The sequence below is a fragment of the Stegostoma tigrinum genome, chromosome 15 (genome assembly GCF_030684315.1).
Source record: "Stegostoma tigrinum isolate sSteTig4 chromosome 15, sSteTig4.hap1, whole genome shotgun sequence".
NCBI classification, from domain to species: Eukaryota; Metazoa; Chordata; class Chondrichthyes; order Orectolobiformes; family Stegostomatidae; genus Stegostoma; species Stegostoma tigrinum.
Genome location: NC_081368.1, coordinates 63,085,451 through 63,107,254, shown reverse-complemented (window position 1 = coordinate 63,107,254; position 21,804 = coordinate 63,085,451). Strand labels below are relative to the sequence as shown.

Genomic DNA, 21,804 nt, shown 5'->3' with positions numbered 1-21,804 from the left:
CTATGCTATCTGTGTATCCATATTTTAATATCATTTTCTTCAAATCTGTATTTGTTGGAATTACAACTTAATAACCAAATTTAGGTTGGCCATATATTGGGAATAGATAATTGGCTTTTGAGAGAAAACTACGAAATATGTAAATCCAAGAGAGAGCAAGTTACCAGAGTTCCAAGGGAATTACCCAAAGGACATTGGGAATGAGCATGCCAGAGTCATTCAGTCTGTGCTGGAAAGTGGTTTGAGAATGAAGTATGTGTCAAAACCTGAAGTGTTGATAATATTGATAGAATAACATGCTGAGCAGCAATCCTAAGAAAAGGAGTTTATAGTTATTACAGTAAATTATCTTTGATTAAGAAGTTATTTTGAATCCCAGACTGGAATTTTAAGGATAAACGGGTAAAGACAAGCGCATGAAGTTGTTAAAAAAGTAGGAACTGCATCAGGTCTAGGTTTCTTCCAATGACATTACACGTTTGGAGGTTGCTAATAATTACAAGCAATTATCTACAGCTCCAGGAATGAGTTGAAAATTTAATCACTACAAGTACATCAACATATTAAAATAAACCAAAAATGCCCCTTGTTTGGAAATGAGTTAGGCTGGGTCTTGCTGGGGATGCAGTACTGGCTGTTATTAGAATTTTACCAACATTTGTAAGCTCTGTCATGTTTAAATCATTACTGTATGTTTTAAAAATCTTTATATAGGAATACAATGGCTGTTTTCCTTGTTTGTCTTCATTTCTGTTAATAAAACTTTGTTTTGTTTCATGTTAAAGCAAAGACTACAACATTCTGTACTTCTATGTTAGTAAATGTTATCCTCAATTAAAAAAAAACTACCAAGACAAGTTCCTATTGAGAATCTGACTTGCTTGGTACTACTTTAACATCATCTGCTCATTCCCAAAAGAAACTTGCAGCCATTACATTATCATAGAAGGTACAATGATGTAAATGTGCAGCCGTCTGTTTTGACAGCACCTTCAAGTCATTGGAATGTGACTTTAGCCTTATACATGACTGCAAGCCATTCCTAGAGGCCACTAACTAAAACAACTTTTGTTAAACAGCAAGTTTTAAAACACAGTCTCTTAAACTATGAGGTGCATTGTGCCGAGATTGGGTTGTGGGGTCCTGTGGGAGCTGGATTTGACTTACGAAAGCCAGAAGAGGAGCTGGAGGCATAGAAGAAAGAGAGAGAGCGCTCAGGTTTTCTGCCTCTATTGGTCTCCTGAGTCACTGCTCAAACCACTCTTTCCTACGACGCACAACGTCTGATTCATACTTGAAATATTAATGCTTCACTTTGCCCTCACACGCACTCAGCGCTGTTGAAAGGTTCACACCTGCATTCCAAACAATGTGGACACTGCTGGCTAATTAGCTAAGACAGCCACATCAATACACACTCACACATTTCTGGTTTTTCTATAGAACAACTGAAAGCATCAGGAAGTGACTGACAGGAAATAGATGCTCTAGCATTTTGAATCTCCATGGAGGGTTATGGTCAAAATGACACAGTTGGACCCATGCAAAATGGCAATGTCCACCTACCCAGTCTATTTCTTACTCAGTGGTTAGCGTTGCTCCTCACAGCGCCAGGGGCCTGGGTTCGATTCCACCCTCAGGCGACTGTCTGTGTGAAGTTTACACGTTCTCAGTGTGGGTTTCCTCTGGGTGCCTCCCACAGTCCAAAGACCGCAGATTAGGTGCATTGGCCATGCTAAATTGCCCATAGTGTCCAGTGATGAACAGTCTAGGCCAATTAGCCCTGGGAAATACAGGGTTACCGGGAAAGAGTAGGGGCTGAGTCCGGGTGGGATTTTCTTCGGAAGGTCGGTATGGACTTGATGGGCTGAATGGCCTGCTTCCACACTGTAGGGATTTTATGATTCTACAAACACACTTCCCTCTCAACCCACAAACTACTAATTTACAAGCTGCAGACGGCACAAATATGTCCCTTCTACATCACCCACCCTACCCCATTCTCCCATTGTAATCTTACTCTTGTTCTGTTTTCATTTCCAATGCCCAAGAACTGCCAGGAATTGGAGAAATGGCAAAGGTTCAGTGATGATGAAGGTCAACACCACTACTCGATGCGAAAGTTACAGCTACCAGCTGCATAACTGACCTTCCCCATTTCTGAAAGGGTACATTAGTGATGGAACTTACTCATTTCTGCTCTGACTACAGTGCACCAGTCAACAAGAGTGCAACTATTAGCTCACTATAGGGGATATGTACCCACAAGGCACCTGCCTCAAAGGACTGAGATGAGACCTTTAATGGAGAAAGTCGTGGAAGAAGGCTCTTATGTCCACACACAAAATGCTTTGTATATTGACAGACCTAATAGACAACCCACAATCAATGGCATAGGGCATGGAAATATTTGGCACCCACTTGACAGATATTTTCAGATTCTCCCATCAGGTAATCCTGAAAGGAAAGCTAGAGGAGATTGTACAGTTGAGAAGAATGTGAGGGAATCTCATTGAAATATACAGGCTTCTTGCAGAGTTCGACCAGGTAGATAAAGGAAGGACGTTTCCTCTGGCTGCTATATCTACTACCGGGGAAACACTCTCAGAGCAAGAAATGGGTCAATTAAGGCTGAGCTGAGAGGAATTTCCACCCTCAACGGGTGATGCACTTTTGGCATGGTCCACCCTCGAGAACTGAAGAAGTCAGTCCATGACTATGTTCAAGACAGAGATTGATAGATCTCTAGATATTGAAAACTTCTAAGGGAAAAGGAGATACTTTAAGAAAATAGTATTGAGGTGGAGGATGAGTCATTAGCTAAATGAATGCACAGGTTTGACTGGCTTAATTGCCTACTCTTGTTATTTCTAGCATCACAACTGCATGATCCTTGCCCTGTTCTGAGGTTGTAGTTGTGACAGAGAAGTACTGATATCTCACTCAATGTTCCCCGTTGAGTTTCGGGTAGGTAAACTGTGCTGAACATCCAAGAGATCTGGTCTCCTGCTGAAAGCCTTTCTCCTCCTCTTCTTTGCCTTAAATTGCTTGCCCTGCTCTATGTGGGCTTATTTCATTATCCAATTCCAGCTGGGGGGCATGTGGTTTGTGCTGAAGCCTGGAGAGTCAACAAGGTTCTTCTGCACCTGCCACAACATTTCTAATAAGTGCCTGAATCTTGAAGCACTTTAGAAAACATCAAAAAGATGCATAATCCTGGACACAGAGAGAAAAAAATAACCAACATTGAACCCATTAAGCAGCATTAGTACTTGGGCCCTTTCTGATGCTGAATGGTTGTTCAGCTGGGCGAGATTAAGGTGAGGCATTCGCTGGACTTTTGAGCCCTAAGCAACAAAATTTGTGTCAGAGATAGTAGGAACTGCCGATGCTGGAGAATCTGAGACAACAAGGTGAAGAGCTGGATGAACACAGCAGGCCAAGCAGCACCAGAGGAGCAGGAAAGCTGACGTTTCGGGTCGAGACTTCGCAAGCTTCAAAATTTCCCCTCCCCCAACTGTACCCCAAAAACAGCCCTGCTCGTCCCCTAACCGTTCCTCCCACCTCAAGTCCTACCCCCATCTCCTACCCATTAGCCTCATCTAGTCTCCTTGACCCGTCCGTCTTTCCTGGACTGTCCTATCCCCTCCCTAACTCCTCACCTACATTCACCTTTACTGGCTCCAACCGCACCTCTTTGACCTGTCTGTCTCCTCTTCACTTCTCTTTTATCCGTCTTCTATCTGCCTCCCCGTCTCTTTTTATTTATTTCAGAATTCCCTTCACCTCCCCAATCTCTGAAGAAAGGTCTCGGCCTGAAACGTCAGCTTTCCTGCTCTTCTGATGCTGCTTGGCCTGCTGTGTTCATTCAGCTTTACACCTTTTTTTCTCAGCATTTGTGTCAGTTCAGGCTTGCACACTAATTGACACCATGACCTGCCTGCTTGTTTACTTTTGCTGCACATTCACTGTCCATACACAAACACCTCATAGAGTCATAGAGATGTACACCACCAAAACAGACCCTTTGGTTGAAATCATCCATGCCACCCAGATAACCTAAATTCATCTCGTCTCATTTGCAAGCATTTGGTTTATATCCCTGTAGACCCATCCTATTTATGAATGCATCCAAATGCCGCTTAAATGTTGTAATTGTACTCACCACCACCACTTCCTCTGGTAGCTCATTCCAAACATGCCCCACCCTCTGCGTGGAAAAGTTGCTCCTTAGGTCCCTTTTATATCTTTCCCCTCTCACCTTAAACTTATGCCCTCCAGTTTTGGAATTCCCCCACCCTCGGAAAAATACCTTGTCTGTTCACTCTAAATATGTCTCTCATGATTTTATTAACCTCTATACGGTCACCCCTCAGCCTCCCACGCTCCAGGGAACATAGCCCCAGCCTATGCAGCCTCTCTCTATAGTTCAAATCTTCCAAGTCTGGCAACATCAGGTTTAGAGGGATATGGGCCAAATGCTGGCAAATAGGACTATATTAATTTAGGATATTTAGACAACATGGATGAGTTGGACCAAAAGGTCTGTTTTGGTGCTGTACATCTCTATGAATATAACTCCTTTTTGCAACTTTCAAGTTTGCCAATATCTTTCCGCTAGTAGGGAGACCAGAGTTGTACGCAGTTTCTATGAGGATAGCAACCTCTGTACTTCATACTTCATGTGCTACAATGATACTTATCAAGTCCAGTAACTGAACATTCAGGAAACTGTGAAAAGCAAAGCTGTGAGTAAAATTCTCCACATCAAAAGAACCACCTGAATTTAACTGAGCTGAGAAAATTCTAATCTAGGTTGTGATATTGGTTTAAACAAGAAAAGGAGAGACTATGACCTGCACAATTGTCACCACGCTTGTGCAATCAAAAGCTAATTTTAAACTGTTTGACCAAAGCCATACCTGACCGCAAGGAAACCAAAGCCAAGATGATTATTTTTTGCTACTTTGGTTTTGCTCCAGCTTTTAGTTTTCATGCTTGATTTATTAGTTGAATCCAGTGTCAGCGACGGATCTGACAATGGTATTTACTTCAACGCAGAAAAGAGAACCATTGCCACTGTACTTTAGCTTTTGGGATAATCAGATTTTGCATCACATGTCCTCCCATTTGAGAGTTGAATGAATAGACGTTTTCTTAAGTTCACAATCCAATATATGCCATCATCTAGCAATAAATAAACAGTACTGCATAGCAAAGGCATATTTACCATTGTTGCAAATTGCAACTTCAAATATGTGAAATAGATTGTTTCCCAACCCTGCCTTTCAAGTTAATATTTATGAAATATGACTGCTAATTTCTTTATTTGTTAAAATGCTAGTACGAATTCCAAATAGCATTGCCACAGCTGGTTACAGTGTAGCTGCTGAAATGACGCCTTGCATTATAATAAGCCTGCAGTCGGAATTCCCTGACCACAGAGCCATCTGCCAAACTCAGTGAAAAGCAATGTCCCCTCTAAGGTGTGTGGCTGTCACTCAGAGGGTCTGTGCAAGTCGTTCAACATGGGTCTGCATGGAGCTCCAGTTCCAGAAGCTGCTGCCAGCACATACTTCAGAGCTATGCACTCTTCTTCCACTTAGGTCTGACCAATTCTTCATGCCAGCTTAAATCAATATTCCATTGGGCCAATGACCAAAGTTACTTGTCATTGAAAGGAATGTAACTGAATGCTAACCGAAATTGTGAATTGTAAAAAAAAAACACAAGCCTCTCAATGGGGTGTCATCACTATTGAGTTTGCAAACATAGGAACAAGGATAGGCCATTCAGCCCCTTGGGCCTGCCCTTGCCATTCTAAAACATGGCTGATCATTTCCTAAATTTCACTTTACTGCATTTTCCAGCACAATAGCATATTATTTCTATCTCTTAATGTCATTAGTTTACTGAAATCTTTCTGTCTTGATTTCTTCCTTGGATGCGCTCATTGACTGAGCTTCCACAGGGCAGAGAATTCCAAAGGTTCACCGCTGTCTGAAGGAATAAATTCCTCCTCATTTCACTCTTAAATGGTCTGCTCTAATCTTGAGATTATGCTTCCAGAACAACAAGCCAAGGAAACATTCTGTGTATATCCACCATGTCCTGCCTTGTAAAAATGTTTTAAGTCGCATTGAGATCGCCTCTCTTCCTTCTAAATTCCAAAGAGTACAGGCTAAGGTTCCTCATTTTCTGCTGATAAATCAATCCCACCATCCCAGGGATTAATCTGATGAATATTGTTGCATTCTTCCTTTGGATAAGGAGATCAAACCTGTGCAAAGAGCAAATACTTTTTAACTTGCAGAACAGAATTAAAAAGATGAATTTGTAAGGTGATTCAACAAAGACATTATTTTTATTGCATTGAATTTATCCATAGAAAATGACCCAGCTCGCTCCTGACAAAAATACTTTGCAAGTGGTAAATGATTAAGTCATTTAGTTGAAATGGAAGCAGCTTTATCAGTATTGCATCTTAATTATGTACTTAAGTTGTCTTCTTTCCTTAGTCATTTTCTTTCCAAATTAGTTGCCCATATCATCTTGTTCAATTTAGAAGGTGTAGCTGAAGCCTTCAGACAGCAATCAGAAGAGAAAAGAAAAGACCAAAACAAGTTTCTACATGAAAACAAACAGAATACCAATAGCTAAACTTCAGCTGAGGCAACACTTTCTGCTTGCCTCTATGCTCGATGGATGCTGAGTAAAACCCCTTTTCGGTCTCAAATCTAAGTTAATACTTGCTGTACAAGAGGAGTGCTTGATTATCAGAATATTGCATTCTGAATGAAAAATTCAACTAAAGGTTTATGCTCTTGTGTAATAGAGTCATACAGCACAGAAACAGAACCTTTGATCTAACTCATCTGTGCTAACCAGCCATTCCAATCTGACCTTGTCCTATTTTCCAGCATTTGGCCCATATCCCTCTAAATCCTTCCTGTGTACCCATCCAGGTGCCTTTTAAATGTGGTAACTGTATCTGCTTCCACCACTTCCACTGGCAGCACAATCAATACACGCACCGCTCTCTGTGTGAACAAATTACCCTAAAAACTTTATTAAGTCTTTCGCCTCTCACCTAAATCTATGCCCTCTAGTTTTGAACTCCCCTACCTTGGGGGAAAAGCCTTGCCTATTCACCATATCTATTCTCCTCATAATTTTATAAACCTCTATGAAAGCTTATCCTCAGCCTCCGATGCTCCAGGGATAAAAATCCAGTCTATTCAGCTGCTCTCTATAGCTCAAACCATCCAACCCTGGCAAAATTTTTGTAAATCTTTTCTGCCCCTCTTGAATTTAACAATATCTTTTTTATAGCAGGGCAACCAGAATTGTACACTGTATTCTAAAAGTAGCCTCACTAATGTCCTGGACAACCACAACATGATGTCCCAACTTCTATACTTAATGTTGATTTCATGTTAAATGATTTTCCACCTGGGGATATTCCACCTAGGGATATTCCCCTATTCTCTCTCTCTATGATATCAAATTTAATTCTTACTTCTTGAAACGTTTGAAGGTAAATACCATCATCCCCTTGGCTTGTTTATTTTAAGCCTTCTAAACTTCTCTAGAACTTCTCTAGAGCTTCCAACTCATTCATATTGATTAATTCCATGTTAGCTGTTACTCAGAATGTATAGTATGAGTTCAAGTTTAATAAAGTTGCATTTTTACAAAATGGAAGGAGTGCTCAAAAGTACTGGGCCTTCTTTTATGTGATCCTGGTGCCAGCTCCTGACATTAATGCTGTTGTTGCTGTGATGCCACTGTCAATCTGGTTTTGATGGATCAACAGCAGACTTATTGACACATCTCTTGCCATTCATTCTTAACTAACGTATGTGCTACGATTCAATCTCAGGTCTTTTCAGTTTAAGGAGAAATCCTGTTGCACATACGCAGATATCATAGATGTCAGAGAAGAGCAAGAGATTGGTTTCTTGCTAGCTTCTGCAAATGCTTGCATGTCTGAGCAGCTTGAAATTTCTCTCTTATAGTTGTTATCTTACTATAATAGTTTAATGTGTGCTGAAGACATTTTTTTTGTCCCGTGAAGGTGCCCTGAGTTTTGAAAGAACTCAATTTCTGCATATCAATTGATTTATCAATAACAAGATTTTGAGTATAACAAAGGGCCCAAGGAGATAAGTGCAATATTCCAATAGTTAACAACACTGTCGGGGTTAGACCACAGTCAGATATAGAAAACTAAACAGTATTTATATTTGATCATTTCAAATGTACCAATGTGTCTGTGCAGAATGGCTATTATTAGTTGTTGTAGCTTCCTGTTATTTCCAACTTCTCATCAGATTACTCATTCACATTGCCATTGTTAAAAAAAGCAGATCTGAAGTCTGTGCAGGGTCTAACTCATTCCCTGAAGTTTGCTGTTTATGTGAAGGCCTTGAATGGTCTACAATTAATCTCATAACCAAGGCTATATTAAGCTTTAACATAATATACAATCCAAGTTTTTAAACAATAATCTGTATCTTTAACAGTTAGTTCACAAAGTTACTTCTCTGACTAATTGACTATGTAAGAATGTGCCTACATCTTCATTCAAATAACACATTGAGCTTTGCTTTTTTATGCATGGGAAGGGTACTGACAATACGTGATCCAGAGCAGGATGTTGTGGGTTTGTAGACTTACAGGCTCTCTGTTCTATTCATGAAGTTGCCAATACAACGATTGTTGTAATCTTTAATGTTGTAACGTAGAATGTATAAGTATTTTTTTTCAGAGTTTGAAACTGCCGCAGTTTCTCTACTCCCTTACTCATGGGTGACCCTCAACACGTCTGGACATCCAATTTCAGCAGACCTTGAGGCATCGCACATTGGTTCAAGGCACTTTCCAACCTCTCTGCTGGCACCCTGTAATTAAATAAGAAAGCACAGATCAGAACTTCATGTAGCAACATTAGCCTGAGCGCTGATAACATTATATGAGGACCTCTGCTGGGGAGCCTGTTGCAGTTACCAACACCCTCAAGTAAACTTTAGACCTGAGTAACCTAATTGCAATGTGATACAATCTTCACTAATGAACGCCTCCAAACTATTACATGCTATTTATATAGAACTGAGAATAGATTCGAATGATTGCGCCAGATAATCCTGATGCTCTTCAGGTATTAAGAAATTTAAATAAGGTTTTGGCTGTGGGGTTTCTTTTGACCTCCAATTATAATTTGCATTTTACCCAGAACTACCTCAATTTTGCAACTCAATTCCCTCAGGCTGATGCAGTCGTGATGCTCCTTGCCCTGACCTCTTCAAAACCATTTTGACATCCCCCTGGGTCTTGTGCGATACCTACAGACATGGAAGCTTAACAGATGTTTAAATACTGGCTTCAAGTATCAAGTGACTTGGCACCTAGATGCCAATATATACCATATAACATGGTGTCATGCTTTATTCACCTGTTGTGAGTGGAATAGTGGAGAGATGCAAATGTAAAGGAAAGGGGGAGTGTGATTAAAAATGCAATATTTTTGTCTATGATGTTTCATGGCCTTGGAGGGGAGTGCAAAGAGGATCTTATGGGCAGTGGGTGCTTATGCCAGAAGAAGTGGCAAAAGCTGCTGTCTGCCACAATTTTGGTAGATTCTCTCAGAATTTGTAGAGTCAGCAGAGTAACCCTGCGCAGCCCACTTGCAGTATGTACCCACCCCAGTACTTTGCGAAATCCTGTATCACAAAGGTTTTGATATCCATTATCTCCAAACAATGTGTCAGGCTTTGCAAACTCCAGCTGAAAAATAGTGGCCAGAATCGGGAAGTCAAGTAATACAGTTGAGGAAAATCTAGACCATTGTGAAACAATGCCTTTAATGCCTGTAATCTTATGCCTGTTGATTTTGTCATCTACATTTCTCCCCAGCACCCTTATCAAAATCCAATTACATCACACTGATATTGTAAAAATCCTAGTATTCTTCATCACTAAATTTGTTGTTAAATTTGTCAAACTGGGCATTGTTTTTGTAAATCCAGAAGGACTTCTACCAGTTAAATTATACATTGACCACAGAGTGACAGAATCATAACACTGCAGATGGAGCCACTTCATTCCACACAACAATTTTCTGAATGAAAAATTCCTTTTGAACCATTCTCCTGAAGATCTTGGAAGTAATGATTATGGCTCTGACTTTTCACTGTGTAATGCACTTGCAAAACATGTTCAGATTACACAAGCTGAATTTTGCGTAAACAAAGAATTAACAGTGACTGATTCATTTATTCTTAAGGAGTGTGGATATAGTTAATGCTGTTAGTGTGATCGTATATTGCTAGTGTAAATGACAGCTCTGTTGTTGACCAAAGTGCCACAAACATGCCCATAAGGGCATAATCACATTATGGTAATTCTACCTGACAGTGGCCTGGAAGTTTAAACTAATATGCTGGAAAAATGAGTTCAAATATCTCCATGGCAGTCAAGTAATAAAGAAATCAAAAACAAAAAGTTAATCTCATTGATAATGGCTATGAAATTAGCTTTTGTTATTAAAATCCATTCGGCTTGCACGATGTCCTTCAGAGGAAGAAACCTGCCATCCTTATTTGGTCCTGTCTACAAGTAGCTACATCTATGTGGTTGACACTTAACTGCTTTCCGAAATGACTCAATGAGCCATTCAGTTGATTGATTGATTGATTGATTGGTTATTGTCACATGTACCGAGATACAGTGAAAAGTATTGTTTTGCATGCTAGAGGGGCAGATTGTGCCATACAAAGTGCATCAGGGTAGCAGAACAGAGTACAGGGCACAGTTGTGGGTCACAGATATGCAATCCAAGACAGTTAAGAAGGGACAATAAATGCTGGACTTCCCACAAACATGCGAATTCCTGGAGCAAACTTTACAAAGTTGCTTCAATGCTGGGTTTCAAATCATTAGGTTGAAGTTTTAGACAGAAGTAAGGATGACTGATTTTCGCCCTGACTTAATGCTGCTGCATATATTTTACAGATCCTTCCAAGCTTCGCAGTCAAAGAAATGCACAGCGCTGCATCCCCAGTTCACACAGTCAGGGAGGAGCAGAACGAGGGGAAAACAGAACACATCTACCTCTTCTGCCCCAGCTGTCACACAGTACTTTGAATGTTCTAGCGTTCAAATGTTAATGAAGGGGTAAATAGATGATTGAGTAAATGGGTCAGTGCGTGAATTGATTAGATAAGCAGGTGGATGAAGGGTTCCTGACAATATTCCTCCCTTAACCAACATCATCCAAAAATAAAATGCTAATTGGTCATTCATTTCAGTGCAATTTGATGATTCCTACTGTGCAGGAAATGGCTACCACATTTGCCAATGCAACTTGAATAAGTAATTAGTTATACGTGAAGTGTGGAATAATTGAAAAACTAGAGTGTTGTCTTATTGCTAAAATCAACTTGAATGGAAGCTATTAACCAATTTTTGATCTGTAACGGTAAGAAAGAGAGATTGATTTTCTTAATATCGTTATGAATTTCAGCCAACAATTTCATGTAATCAAATGAAGCTTGCTGACAATGGTGATCCTATAATGAATGATGACTGCATATGGAGACGGTAAGGACTGCAGATGCTGGACCTCTCCGCCTCCATCTCCGGAAACTGACTCACCACTCATCCATTTCAAACCCACTGACTCCCAACAATTTCCCCGACTATACCTCCTCTCACCCACTGTGCTGCAAAAAATTCTGCCTCTTCCTCCGCCGCAACTGCTCCCACTACTTCCTCCTTTAGGAATTCCCAGATATCCTCCTACTTTAGAGGGTATGATTTCCCCTCCTCTGTTATTAAGGATGCCCTCAATTGCATCTCCCCCATTTCCTGTGCTCCTGCCCTTAAACCATCTCCCCCCAACAACAATAAGGGTAGAGTCCCCTTAGTCCTCGCATGCCACCCCACCAACCTCTGAATACAACACATCATCCTCTGACATTTCTGTCACCTACAATCAGATCCCACCACCAATTTCTCTCTCCAATTTCTGCAGGGACTGTTCACTCCACGATTCCCTCTTCAGCTCCACAGTCCCCTCCAACCTGTCCACCACACCCGGTACCTTTCCCTGCAACTACAGGAGGTGCTACACCTGCCCCTACACATCTCCTCTCACCTCCATCCAAAGCCCCAAACAATCCTTCCAAATCCAGCAGAGATTCGCCTGCATTTCATCTAACCTCATTTATTGCATCCATTGCTTCCAGTGTGGTCTCCTCTGTATCAGGGAGACTAAAAGCAGCCTTGGGGACCAGTTGGTGAAGCATCTGCCCTCTGCACATAACAGCCAACTCGGTCTTCCAGTTGTCATCCACTTTAACACCCCCCTCCCATTCCCCTGGTGACATATCCATTCTTGGCCTCCTGCACTATTAGAGTGAGGCCAAAAACATTGGAGGAACAATACCTCATATTTCACCTCGGGATCTTACAGCCCAATGGCCTGAATATTGACTTCACCGGCTTCAAAATCTCTCCACCCCAAACGGTCCATCTTCTGATTCACCTATCCACTCCACCCTTCCCATTGACCAACCACAATAACCCCCTCCCCACATTAATCTATTTCCATCTCACCTACTCTCCCCCAAGCCCCACCCCACTTCCCCCTATTTATTTCTGGGCTCCCCACACCCTCCCCAGTCCTGACAAAGGGTTTCAGCCTGAAACATTGACTTTTCTGCTCTTCAGATGCTGTCTGATGACTGCATATGTTTGCTTCTGATTTTGGAAACTGCACTTGTGTTTATGTATGCAAAATATAAAGTGGATTTTTCTAAAAAGTCAGGATAAATCAACTTTGGTTAACCCATCATATCTTTTCATCGCTTTATTCTTTTATCCTTAGTGTTAGTTACCAAATACACTTTATTTGGGTATACTTCAAAAGCTTTGGCTGCTACAGCACATGCATGTGAGCAAGTACGGCCATTTGTAACAATTGGATGAGAGGCTGTAAAGTAAGGCCATCTGAGACTCATTTATCTTCTACTGTGGATTATAGCCACTCCCATGTCTGAAAAGAAAACAAAACGAAAATCCCTGACTGATCATTATAATAATAGCTTTCCTGAAGCTAAGGCAAAAGGGTAATTTCAAGTTAAGTGGATGAATCAAATACAATTACTAGGTATCTCAACTTCTTGAGATACCAAATGACAATCTATTGAGGATATTTGAAAAAAAAATTGATTTTGAGCTTGTGGAAATCACTTGAAGAGGGAACAATTTTGGTGTCTGCTTTTAAAGTCAAAGTTAATCAGCAGCTTTATCTTGACAGGAGGGAAAGACACCCATCAATTTGTTCCACTTTGAGTTCTCCTGAGAACAAATCCCCCAGAAATTTTACTGCAAGAAAGCTCATAGCCTACTGAGAATCCTTCACTTTATCAGATTTTCTCTTCAATAACAGTATCAGCTTCATCTCAGAAACTGCAGACCTACTGCCAAAGTGAATGAGAAAATTATCAGTTACAATTTAATTGATTTTCTTTACCCGTATTCAGTCTTTGTGTGAGATAAGTGAGCGACATATTGTGATTTTAAGAGTCTGGGATAATTGTGTAAATTGTGATAATATGTATAAAATCTTTTTTTTATTTTGATACTGACAAAAATCTTGTGTCTAGAATTTTTTAATTGAGATTCTCATTCTGAGGGTAAGAAAATAAATAACCCAAATTACCAACATACTGATCATGAGCTGAGAAAAGGAATACTTAAATTCTGTCTGGGACCCTTGAGCAGGGCTAAATTAAATGTAATAGCCTAGATCCTTTGCCAATGGGAACGGGCCACAATAATAGTTCTGACCAGCAAAGGATGCCATTCTAGCTCTCAGTCACTTTGCATCCATCTTGTCAAACTACCTGACAATCCTGTATGCTTCAACAATGTGGCCCCTTATTCTTCCAAATTCCAATGAGTACATACCCATCTTGCTCCTCAAAAGTAAATCCTGACAAGCCCAGGATCAACTGAGTGAACGTTCTCTGGACTGTCTCTAATGCCAGAATATTTTTCTTTTAATAAGGAGACCAAAACTGTTAATGTATGCATAAAATTCATGTTAATACGTTACCCAGACACCAGGAACTATTATCTAATGAGTTAACCGTATGTGTGGTACCCAATCAAACACCTATAAAAATCTTTTGATTCCTCTTTATCTAGTTACCTAGTCAAAGAATTCTAAGAAATTAAGGCATGATTTCCACTTCTTGAATCCTTACCGACTTTTCTTGATCACATTATGTGTTTTTAAAAGTTCTGCTGTTGCATCCTTTATAATAAACACTGACATTTCTACAATGATAGGTGTTAATCTAATGGGCCTATAATTATCTGTTTTCTTGTCTGCCTCTTTTTTGAATTAAGGTTTTAAGTTGGCAGTTTTTCAATAGGAGGCAGTGGCCCTAGACTAACAACTGAGAATCTCAAGCTAGCATTCTGAAGACAAGAGTTTGAATCCCACAATAACACCTAGCGAAATTTGAATTCAAACAAAACAGCCTAGTCTAATTTTGGCTACATAACCATTATCGATTGTTGGAAAAACCCCTTCTGGTTCACTAATGTCCTTTAGGGAAAGGAAACTGGCATCCTTACCTGGTCCATAGGATGGGCTGAAGGGTTAAATTGTTGATGATATTTGACAGCTGTGCGCCCTTGAATGAGTCCTGTGAACATTCCTGTATGCGCCAAAGACATCATAATCAATGTTGCTTTTCTATACTGGCCCAGCTTGTTTTCTGTGCTTGCTGCTTGTCACACTGCATTGGAGAAAGAGCTTTGTTCCAAGTAGTCAGACTTCACCTCGGACCGGGATCACGAATCGTGCCTGGAGCAACCTTAGCCTCCAGGCCGACCGTCGATCAAGGGGTCCCCGATGGGCAGGCAGGTTTAAGGTTCAGCGTTTTTTAACAATCTTTCTCATTCATTTTATTTACTTGATAAATGTTCCTTTTTTCGTCTTTTATTATGACTCAATAAATGGTCATGTTTAAGCAATTTGATGTTGTTGAGTCTTCTCTTAACTACATTTAATTGAATCTGATTTGGACCATTTGGACACACCCTGTGATTCAAGACACCTGTTCTGACCTACAATGAGTAGCCACACTGCAATGTGAATGACCCTTAACAGCCCCACAGGCAATTAAGGACGGGCAATAAATTTTAGCAGAGCCAGCAGAGCCTGCATCACATGAGCAAATAAGTGCAAAAAATCACTTGGACTCTTTCCAGAATCTAAGGGTTATTGGAGGATTACTACTCGTATACTACTTCTATAGCTACTTATTTTGTTATTATACAATGCATCTCATCTGACACATCACTCTTTAGTCCCATTAGCACTTTTGTTTCAGTGATAGTTATTGTATTTATTTCTTCTCTCCCTATTGCCCTAGATTATTTAACATTTAAAAGCTGTTAGTATCTTCGGCTGTGAAAACTAATACAAACTACTCAACTCCTCTGCATTTTCAAGTCTCCTCATTAATATTCCCTGGCCTCATTTTCCAAGGGACCCAAGTTAACTTTGATCTCTTTTTTGTGTTTTACATATTTGAGGTGACCACGTGGAGGCCGATATCCCATCCCCAAGACATTCTTTATTTACACATGCACAATACACTAGCTTTGGACAGCCAGCTTGGGGTCAGTCCCTGAAGTAAGGAGACTCTGAACCTCCTGTTTATATCTGCCAGCTAGAACTCCCAGATCGGCCCAAGTTGACAACCACAATCAAGGATCTCATAGTTAATAGGATCCACCGTGGTTCCAATCATTGCAATATTTAAAGAAAAGTTTGCTGTCAAATTTTATGTTACCTTCAAAGATTATTATCTCCCTCTTTATTTTTGTTGTTTTCTTAAAAAATTCTCACAATACTCTAGGTTACTGCCAATTTTGCTGCATTGTTGTTTTCTTTTCTTTCAATTTGTTACTATCTTTAACTTTCTTTGGTTAGCACTAGTTGGTTTATTCCCTTCCTGGGATCCTTCTTCCCCTTTGCAGTATAACTTTGCTCTGAGATATCAGCTATTTTCTTGAGTTTCTGTAATTGTTCATCAGCCATCTTTGCTGCTAGACTCTTTTCCAGCTGACCTCAGCCAACTATTACCTTATACCTCTGTAAATGCCCTCATTTAAGTTTAATATAATTGTTTCTGACTCAAGTTTCTCTCTTGCAAACTGAATGCTAATTTTCCCCTGCTATGGTCCCTGTTCTCTATGAGATATTTTACCTTGACATTATTTATTAAACCACACATTAACAGATACAAAATAGCCTGAACCTTGTTTGGAACTGTGACAGACTGTGGATGCTCTCCTAAATACACTCTGAATTTTTCCTCATGGTTGATTCTGCTAATTTGATTTTCCCAATCTACCATGAAGACTATAATAATTAAATGTACTATCTTTTCTGATTTGCCCATCTCATCTCCCAGTCTATCCTACAGTATAGTTACTGTTATAGTTACTGGATGGTCAGTGTTCTCTTCCCCCTTATTGTCTCTTACCTCCGTCCATATGGATCTTACATCTTCTGATCCAAGATCATTTCTTGCTGTTGCACATGTTCCGTCACATTTTAATAAAGATACCAGAACACTATTTGCTACCTTTGAAAAGTCACATACTCCTGAAGATTTAGTTCCCAGCTTTGATCTCCTTGTAACCAAGAAAATATAATGGCATTCCCATAAATAGCTATTTGAGCAGTTAGTTCATTTACTTTGCTCTGAATGTTACGTCCATTTAAGTAAAGTGCCGTTTGTTTTGTCCTTTTATTCCCTCTTTGGCCCTAATTGTCGCTGTTTATTTGAATGCCTTCAAAGATAAACATTTTCTCTGTTTGTTGATTTAATTACATTGTGTACTTGTAATGTTTGGAGCATAGATTTAAATCTGACATGATGATGATGGATTATTAACAGTTCTTTGGAACTATGAAAGAAGAAAGAATTAATTTGAAAAACATTGTGCTCCCGCCAGATGACAATGTATTTGCAAACAAAGCACTAGGACATTGCTGGTCACTGAATATATTCTGGACAGTTGCTGAATTAGGTCCAATTGTACACAACAGATGTCAAAAAATGTTCCCTCTGTCCTTTGACAATATGTTCATCAAATCAATTTGAACTCACCTCGCCGGCACCTGTTTTTAATGCTGCTCAATTGTTTCTCCTAACTTTGAGGTGGGGGGCTCTTGTTGTACAGTGGTAATGTCCCTACCTTTGGGCCAGGAGGCCAAGGTTCAAGTCCCACCTGCTCCAGTGTAATGCCATAATATCTGTGAGCAGGTTGGTTAGAAAATAGAAAATATCCTTTCCAACTTTGAAGAAGTGGCATTGAGGAGACCAGCAGAAATAGAAAGCTTTCAATTTCAGCTGGTCTCCTCAATGCCACAGAAGTACCTGCTTCCTGGAGTTCAGTCAGAATAGCATTGGCACTTAGAGTTTATGTCAAGTCACTTTGCAATTTTCTTGGACTCTATATTAATATTCAGCTCTTCCGTTACAGGCAGTCTCTTTATGGAGTCTAATGATTCATTGATGACTATGTTCTCCCTCGTGTTCAATTCAACACACCATTGCAGTCAGTGACAATGTCCCTGCCTTTGTTATCAACTGAGCTGTTGCTACTGGACCTGTAGACTTTTCAAGCCCATCAATCATGGCCATTTTTATTTCCCATTTGTTGAGATTGAGCTATTGTAAATGGTATCTGAAAAGTTCCTTTAATTCATCCAGTGTCTTCAATGACTGGGTCTGCATTTATTGCTCAACCCTAGTTGCCTTTGGGAAGGTGGTAGTGAGCTACCTCCTTCAACTAACCCATTGGGTGTAGGTAGACCCAAGATACTGTTGTTGGAGGAGGGAGGCAGGATTTTGACCCAGCGACAGTGAAGAAATGGCAATATATTTCCAAGTCAAGCTGGTGAGTGGTTTGCATTGGAATTTGCAGATGGTCGTGTTCCTATGTACCTATTGTCCTTGTCATTCTAGATGGAAGTGCTTGTACAGTTGGAAGATGCTATCGAAGGAGCTTCACTGAATTTCTGCAGTGCATCTTACATTGCAGTGACTGAGCATCAGTGGTGGATGGAGTGGATGTTTGTAGATATGATGCTAATCTAGCAGTCCGGCATTTTCTCATGTTCCTCGAGTGTTGGTCATGCTGCATCCATCCAGGCAAGTGGAGAGTGTTCCATCACACTCCAGACCTGTGACTTGTGGATAGTGGATAGGCTTTTGGGAACCCGGAAGTGAGATGCACACTGCAATGCTTCAAGCTAGTGGTGGGCTCTTGTAGCCACAGTATTTATATGGCAAGTTTGGTTCAGTTTCTGGTCATTGGTAACCCGTAGAATGTTGATAGTGGGGATTCAGCAATTATAATTACATATCAAAGGGCAACACTTAGATAAAAACCAAAAGAACAATGGATGCTGTAAATGAGAGACAAAAATAGAAATTGCATTGAAAATCTCAGCAAGTCTAGCAACATGTGTGGAGAGAAATCAGAATTAATGTTTCAGGTCCAGTGAAGGTTCTAAGGAAGGGTCACTCAACCCCTAATGTTAACTCTAATTTCTCTCCACGAATGCTGTTAGACTTGCTGAGCTTTTCTGCCAATTTCCATTTTTGGCAATAGTTAGATTCTCTCTTGTTGAGAATAGTAATCGCCTGGCGCATGTCATGCAAAATGGTACTTGCCACTGCCTATTTTGTACGTCTTTCTGTATTTAGACATGAACTGCTTCAGCATCTGAGGAGTTGTGAATATTGCTGAACAGTATACTACCATCACCTAACATTCCCACTTCTGACCTTATTGGCTAGACTTGTCGTCATTGTAGATGGAGTTATTTTTGGAGCTGCTTGCCCCAGTGAGTTGTTTATTTTTCCATCATCATTCATGGCAGGTCTGCAGAGCTTAGATCTGCCGAGTTGATTGTAGAATCTCTCAGATCTGACTATCACTTGCTGCTTATGTTAATTCGCACACAAGTGCCATAGCCTCACCAGGTTGATACCTCATTTTTAAGGATGTTGCTACTGCTTCCGGCCTGTCCTCCTGTAATCTTCTTTCAACCTCCAATGAAAGGTTTTATTGCACTTTTGAACTATATATGGACATTCAAGCAATTTCTTTTTAATTGAGTTGAGGAGCACTTGGCCCTTATCTGAATAGGCAAAATGGGGCTTTTCTTTTAATTTTTTCATGGAATGTCAGTGATGTTGGCCAATCTCTACTGCCCATCCCTAATTATTAATCAGCAATGAAGCATTAGCCACATTTTGAGGGTCTCAGTCATGCAGGCCAGACCAAATAAATATGGCAGATTTCCTTCAGAGAATTGCAACAGTGTGGAAGCAGGCCAATCAGTCCATTGAGTTCACACTGCCCCTCTGACAAGCATCCCACCCCATCCCTGTAATTCCCATGTCTAATCTAGCATGCACATCCAAGGACACTGTGGACAATATAGCTTGGCCAATCCATCTAACCTGCACATCTTTGGACTGTAGGAGGAAACCAAGCACCTCAAAAAAATCCATGCAGACATGGGGAGAGCATGCAAACTCCACACAGATGCCCAAGATTGGAATGGAACCCATGCCCTTGAGCTGTGAGGCAGCAGCTCTAACCACTGAGCCACCATGCCATCCTTCTCTAATGGATACTAGTGAGCTTTACAGGTCTTTACAACAATGAACAGTGGTGACGTTGGCAGCATTAGACTAGGAATTTATTTAATTCAAATATCATTTGTCATCGTGAGATTTGAATCTATGTCCCCAAACCTTTTCCCGTGACTTCTGGTTTGCATCTCTAGTGACGTTAACACCACACCACTACCACCTTATGCTCTTGTTACCAGGATGGTCCTTCAGTTTTAAATAAAAATCTTCAAAGATTGTATCCTAACTTGGTGCTAGTCCTCTTTTTTGCATGCTGCATGTTTCTAGATGCATGTGTTGTAAATTCTGTTGAAAACTTCCTGCGATGACAGAAGAATTTAATCCCACGATTAGCCCTCAAACTAACTTTCACAAATCTCCTTGTCATCCCAAGTCAGCATTCTGGGAAAAATGCTAACTATGGGAATTTGTTTGTTTTGAGCCCTTTTATCTTCTTAGTGTATCTTCCCATTAACTTCAAAGACATCGATTATTTCCTGCTTTAGGCATGAGACAGAATATTTATTATTTTGTGCTCATTTTGAATCAAAAAATCTTTATGCTTTAATAGTTTTTTTTATAGCAACAATCAACATTACATCAGAAATAGATTTCCAGAGGGGCTACTACCACATTTATATTGCATGTTGTGTTCAAGAAGAAAAGAGAAGTGGTGTTGGAGTATGCTTTTAAACTATGTTCACATGATCAACAATCTAATCAATCTTTGTAACAGTAATAGGTTGACATCGCCACTGGGATCAGAGGTGATTACAGATGATGTACAAAAAGAAAGATTCATTAGGATGGATGAAGGGTCAGGGCACTGGGAGCTTTTGCTCATTTCAAATTCCCAGGAACTTACGACCTCAAAAGAGACTGTTGTCATGCGCTCACTTAAACTAATGACCAAATAAGGTCACTAACTCTATCAATAATGTAAATACTTAAATACATATTTAAGTACCTACGTACTGTATTCAATACTGTATTCAATACTTGACTGGTGAGTGCATTGGGAATTAAGATTTGGATAAGATATCAGAGGGATTTTAATATACTTGACAGCTGCTTTATAGATATGAACAGTTGTTTTTTTGTAAACACTCCAATGCTTTTAAACTTTTCCGGTAAATAATCAAAACAGTTTAAATGTAATTCCTTAGATGCAGGAGGTTTCCAAATCACTCACAGAATTATCCATACGCAAGTTTTATTCATCAGCTTACACCAACAACATATCAAGCACCTTTAGCCAAATATAATTTCCTGAGGCATTTGACAGCACCATTACAAAACTAAGTTTGCCTTCACCTTATGGAGAAAATTAATTGAGAGATATTGACTATTCATCTTTCTGTATAATTGCACATAGTCTTACACAACTTTTCGGGTGACTAACTCTGGCTCACTTACACAGGATTGGCCCAGGATTTGCGGTCAAGAGAAAAGCAAGGACTGTCATCATCAACTTCATAGAAAGCTATTTGCAAAGATGCAGTTATCGCTGTGGGATGATTTTCTCCAATATCCGGTTTAAGGGAGCTATATTCGGTAACCTGCAATGCAGAAATGTAAATAAAGACTCTTACTGTCCAAAAGGTGTAAAAGAGATAACAAAGTGTGGAGCTGGATGACCACAGCAGGCCAAGCAGCATCTTAGGAGCAAAAAAGCTGACGTTTCGGGCCTAGATTTGACCTGCTGTGTTCATCCAGCTCCAGACTTTGTTATCTCAGATTCTCCAGCATCTGCAGTTCCTATTATCTCAGGTGTAAAACAGTTTCACTCGGGATAATTGATAATGGCAGCTCTAGTAGAGACTTCAACATTACCATAGCCAATCAATGACATGCAGGGCCCACAATGAAGTCAGAAGTGGGAACTCTGGAACTAACAATTTCAGTGCAATGGAACTGCACCGGGTTTGCACATAAAAGATCAGTGAAACGAGACCAGCACATTTTTTACATGCTGTACATTCAATATCTGATAAAATTTTGGAAAGACAAAACATGGTCAAAACAATTACAGAATTCAATATGCTATTTAAGATATTAATGG

The 21,804-nt window shown here is 40.1% G+C and overlaps 1 long non-coding RNA gene across 1 annotated transcript in view; it reads right to left on the bottom strand.

The window, feature by feature from the left end:
- Window positions 1–8,076: 8,076 nt before the first annotated feature.
- Window positions 8,077–21,804, bottom strand: part of LOC125458857 (uncharacterized) — a 71,626-nt gene continuing 57,898 nt past the window's right edge. Inside the window, exons 3-4 of the long non-coding RNA XR_007248916.2 lie at window positions 21,159–21,301; window positions 8,077–8,903 (exon numbers count right to left, since the gene is read on the bottom strand). This is a non-coding gene — a long non-coding RNA (uncharacterized LOC125458857). The remainder of the gene's footprint in view (window positions 8,904–21,158; window positions 21,302–21,804) is intronic.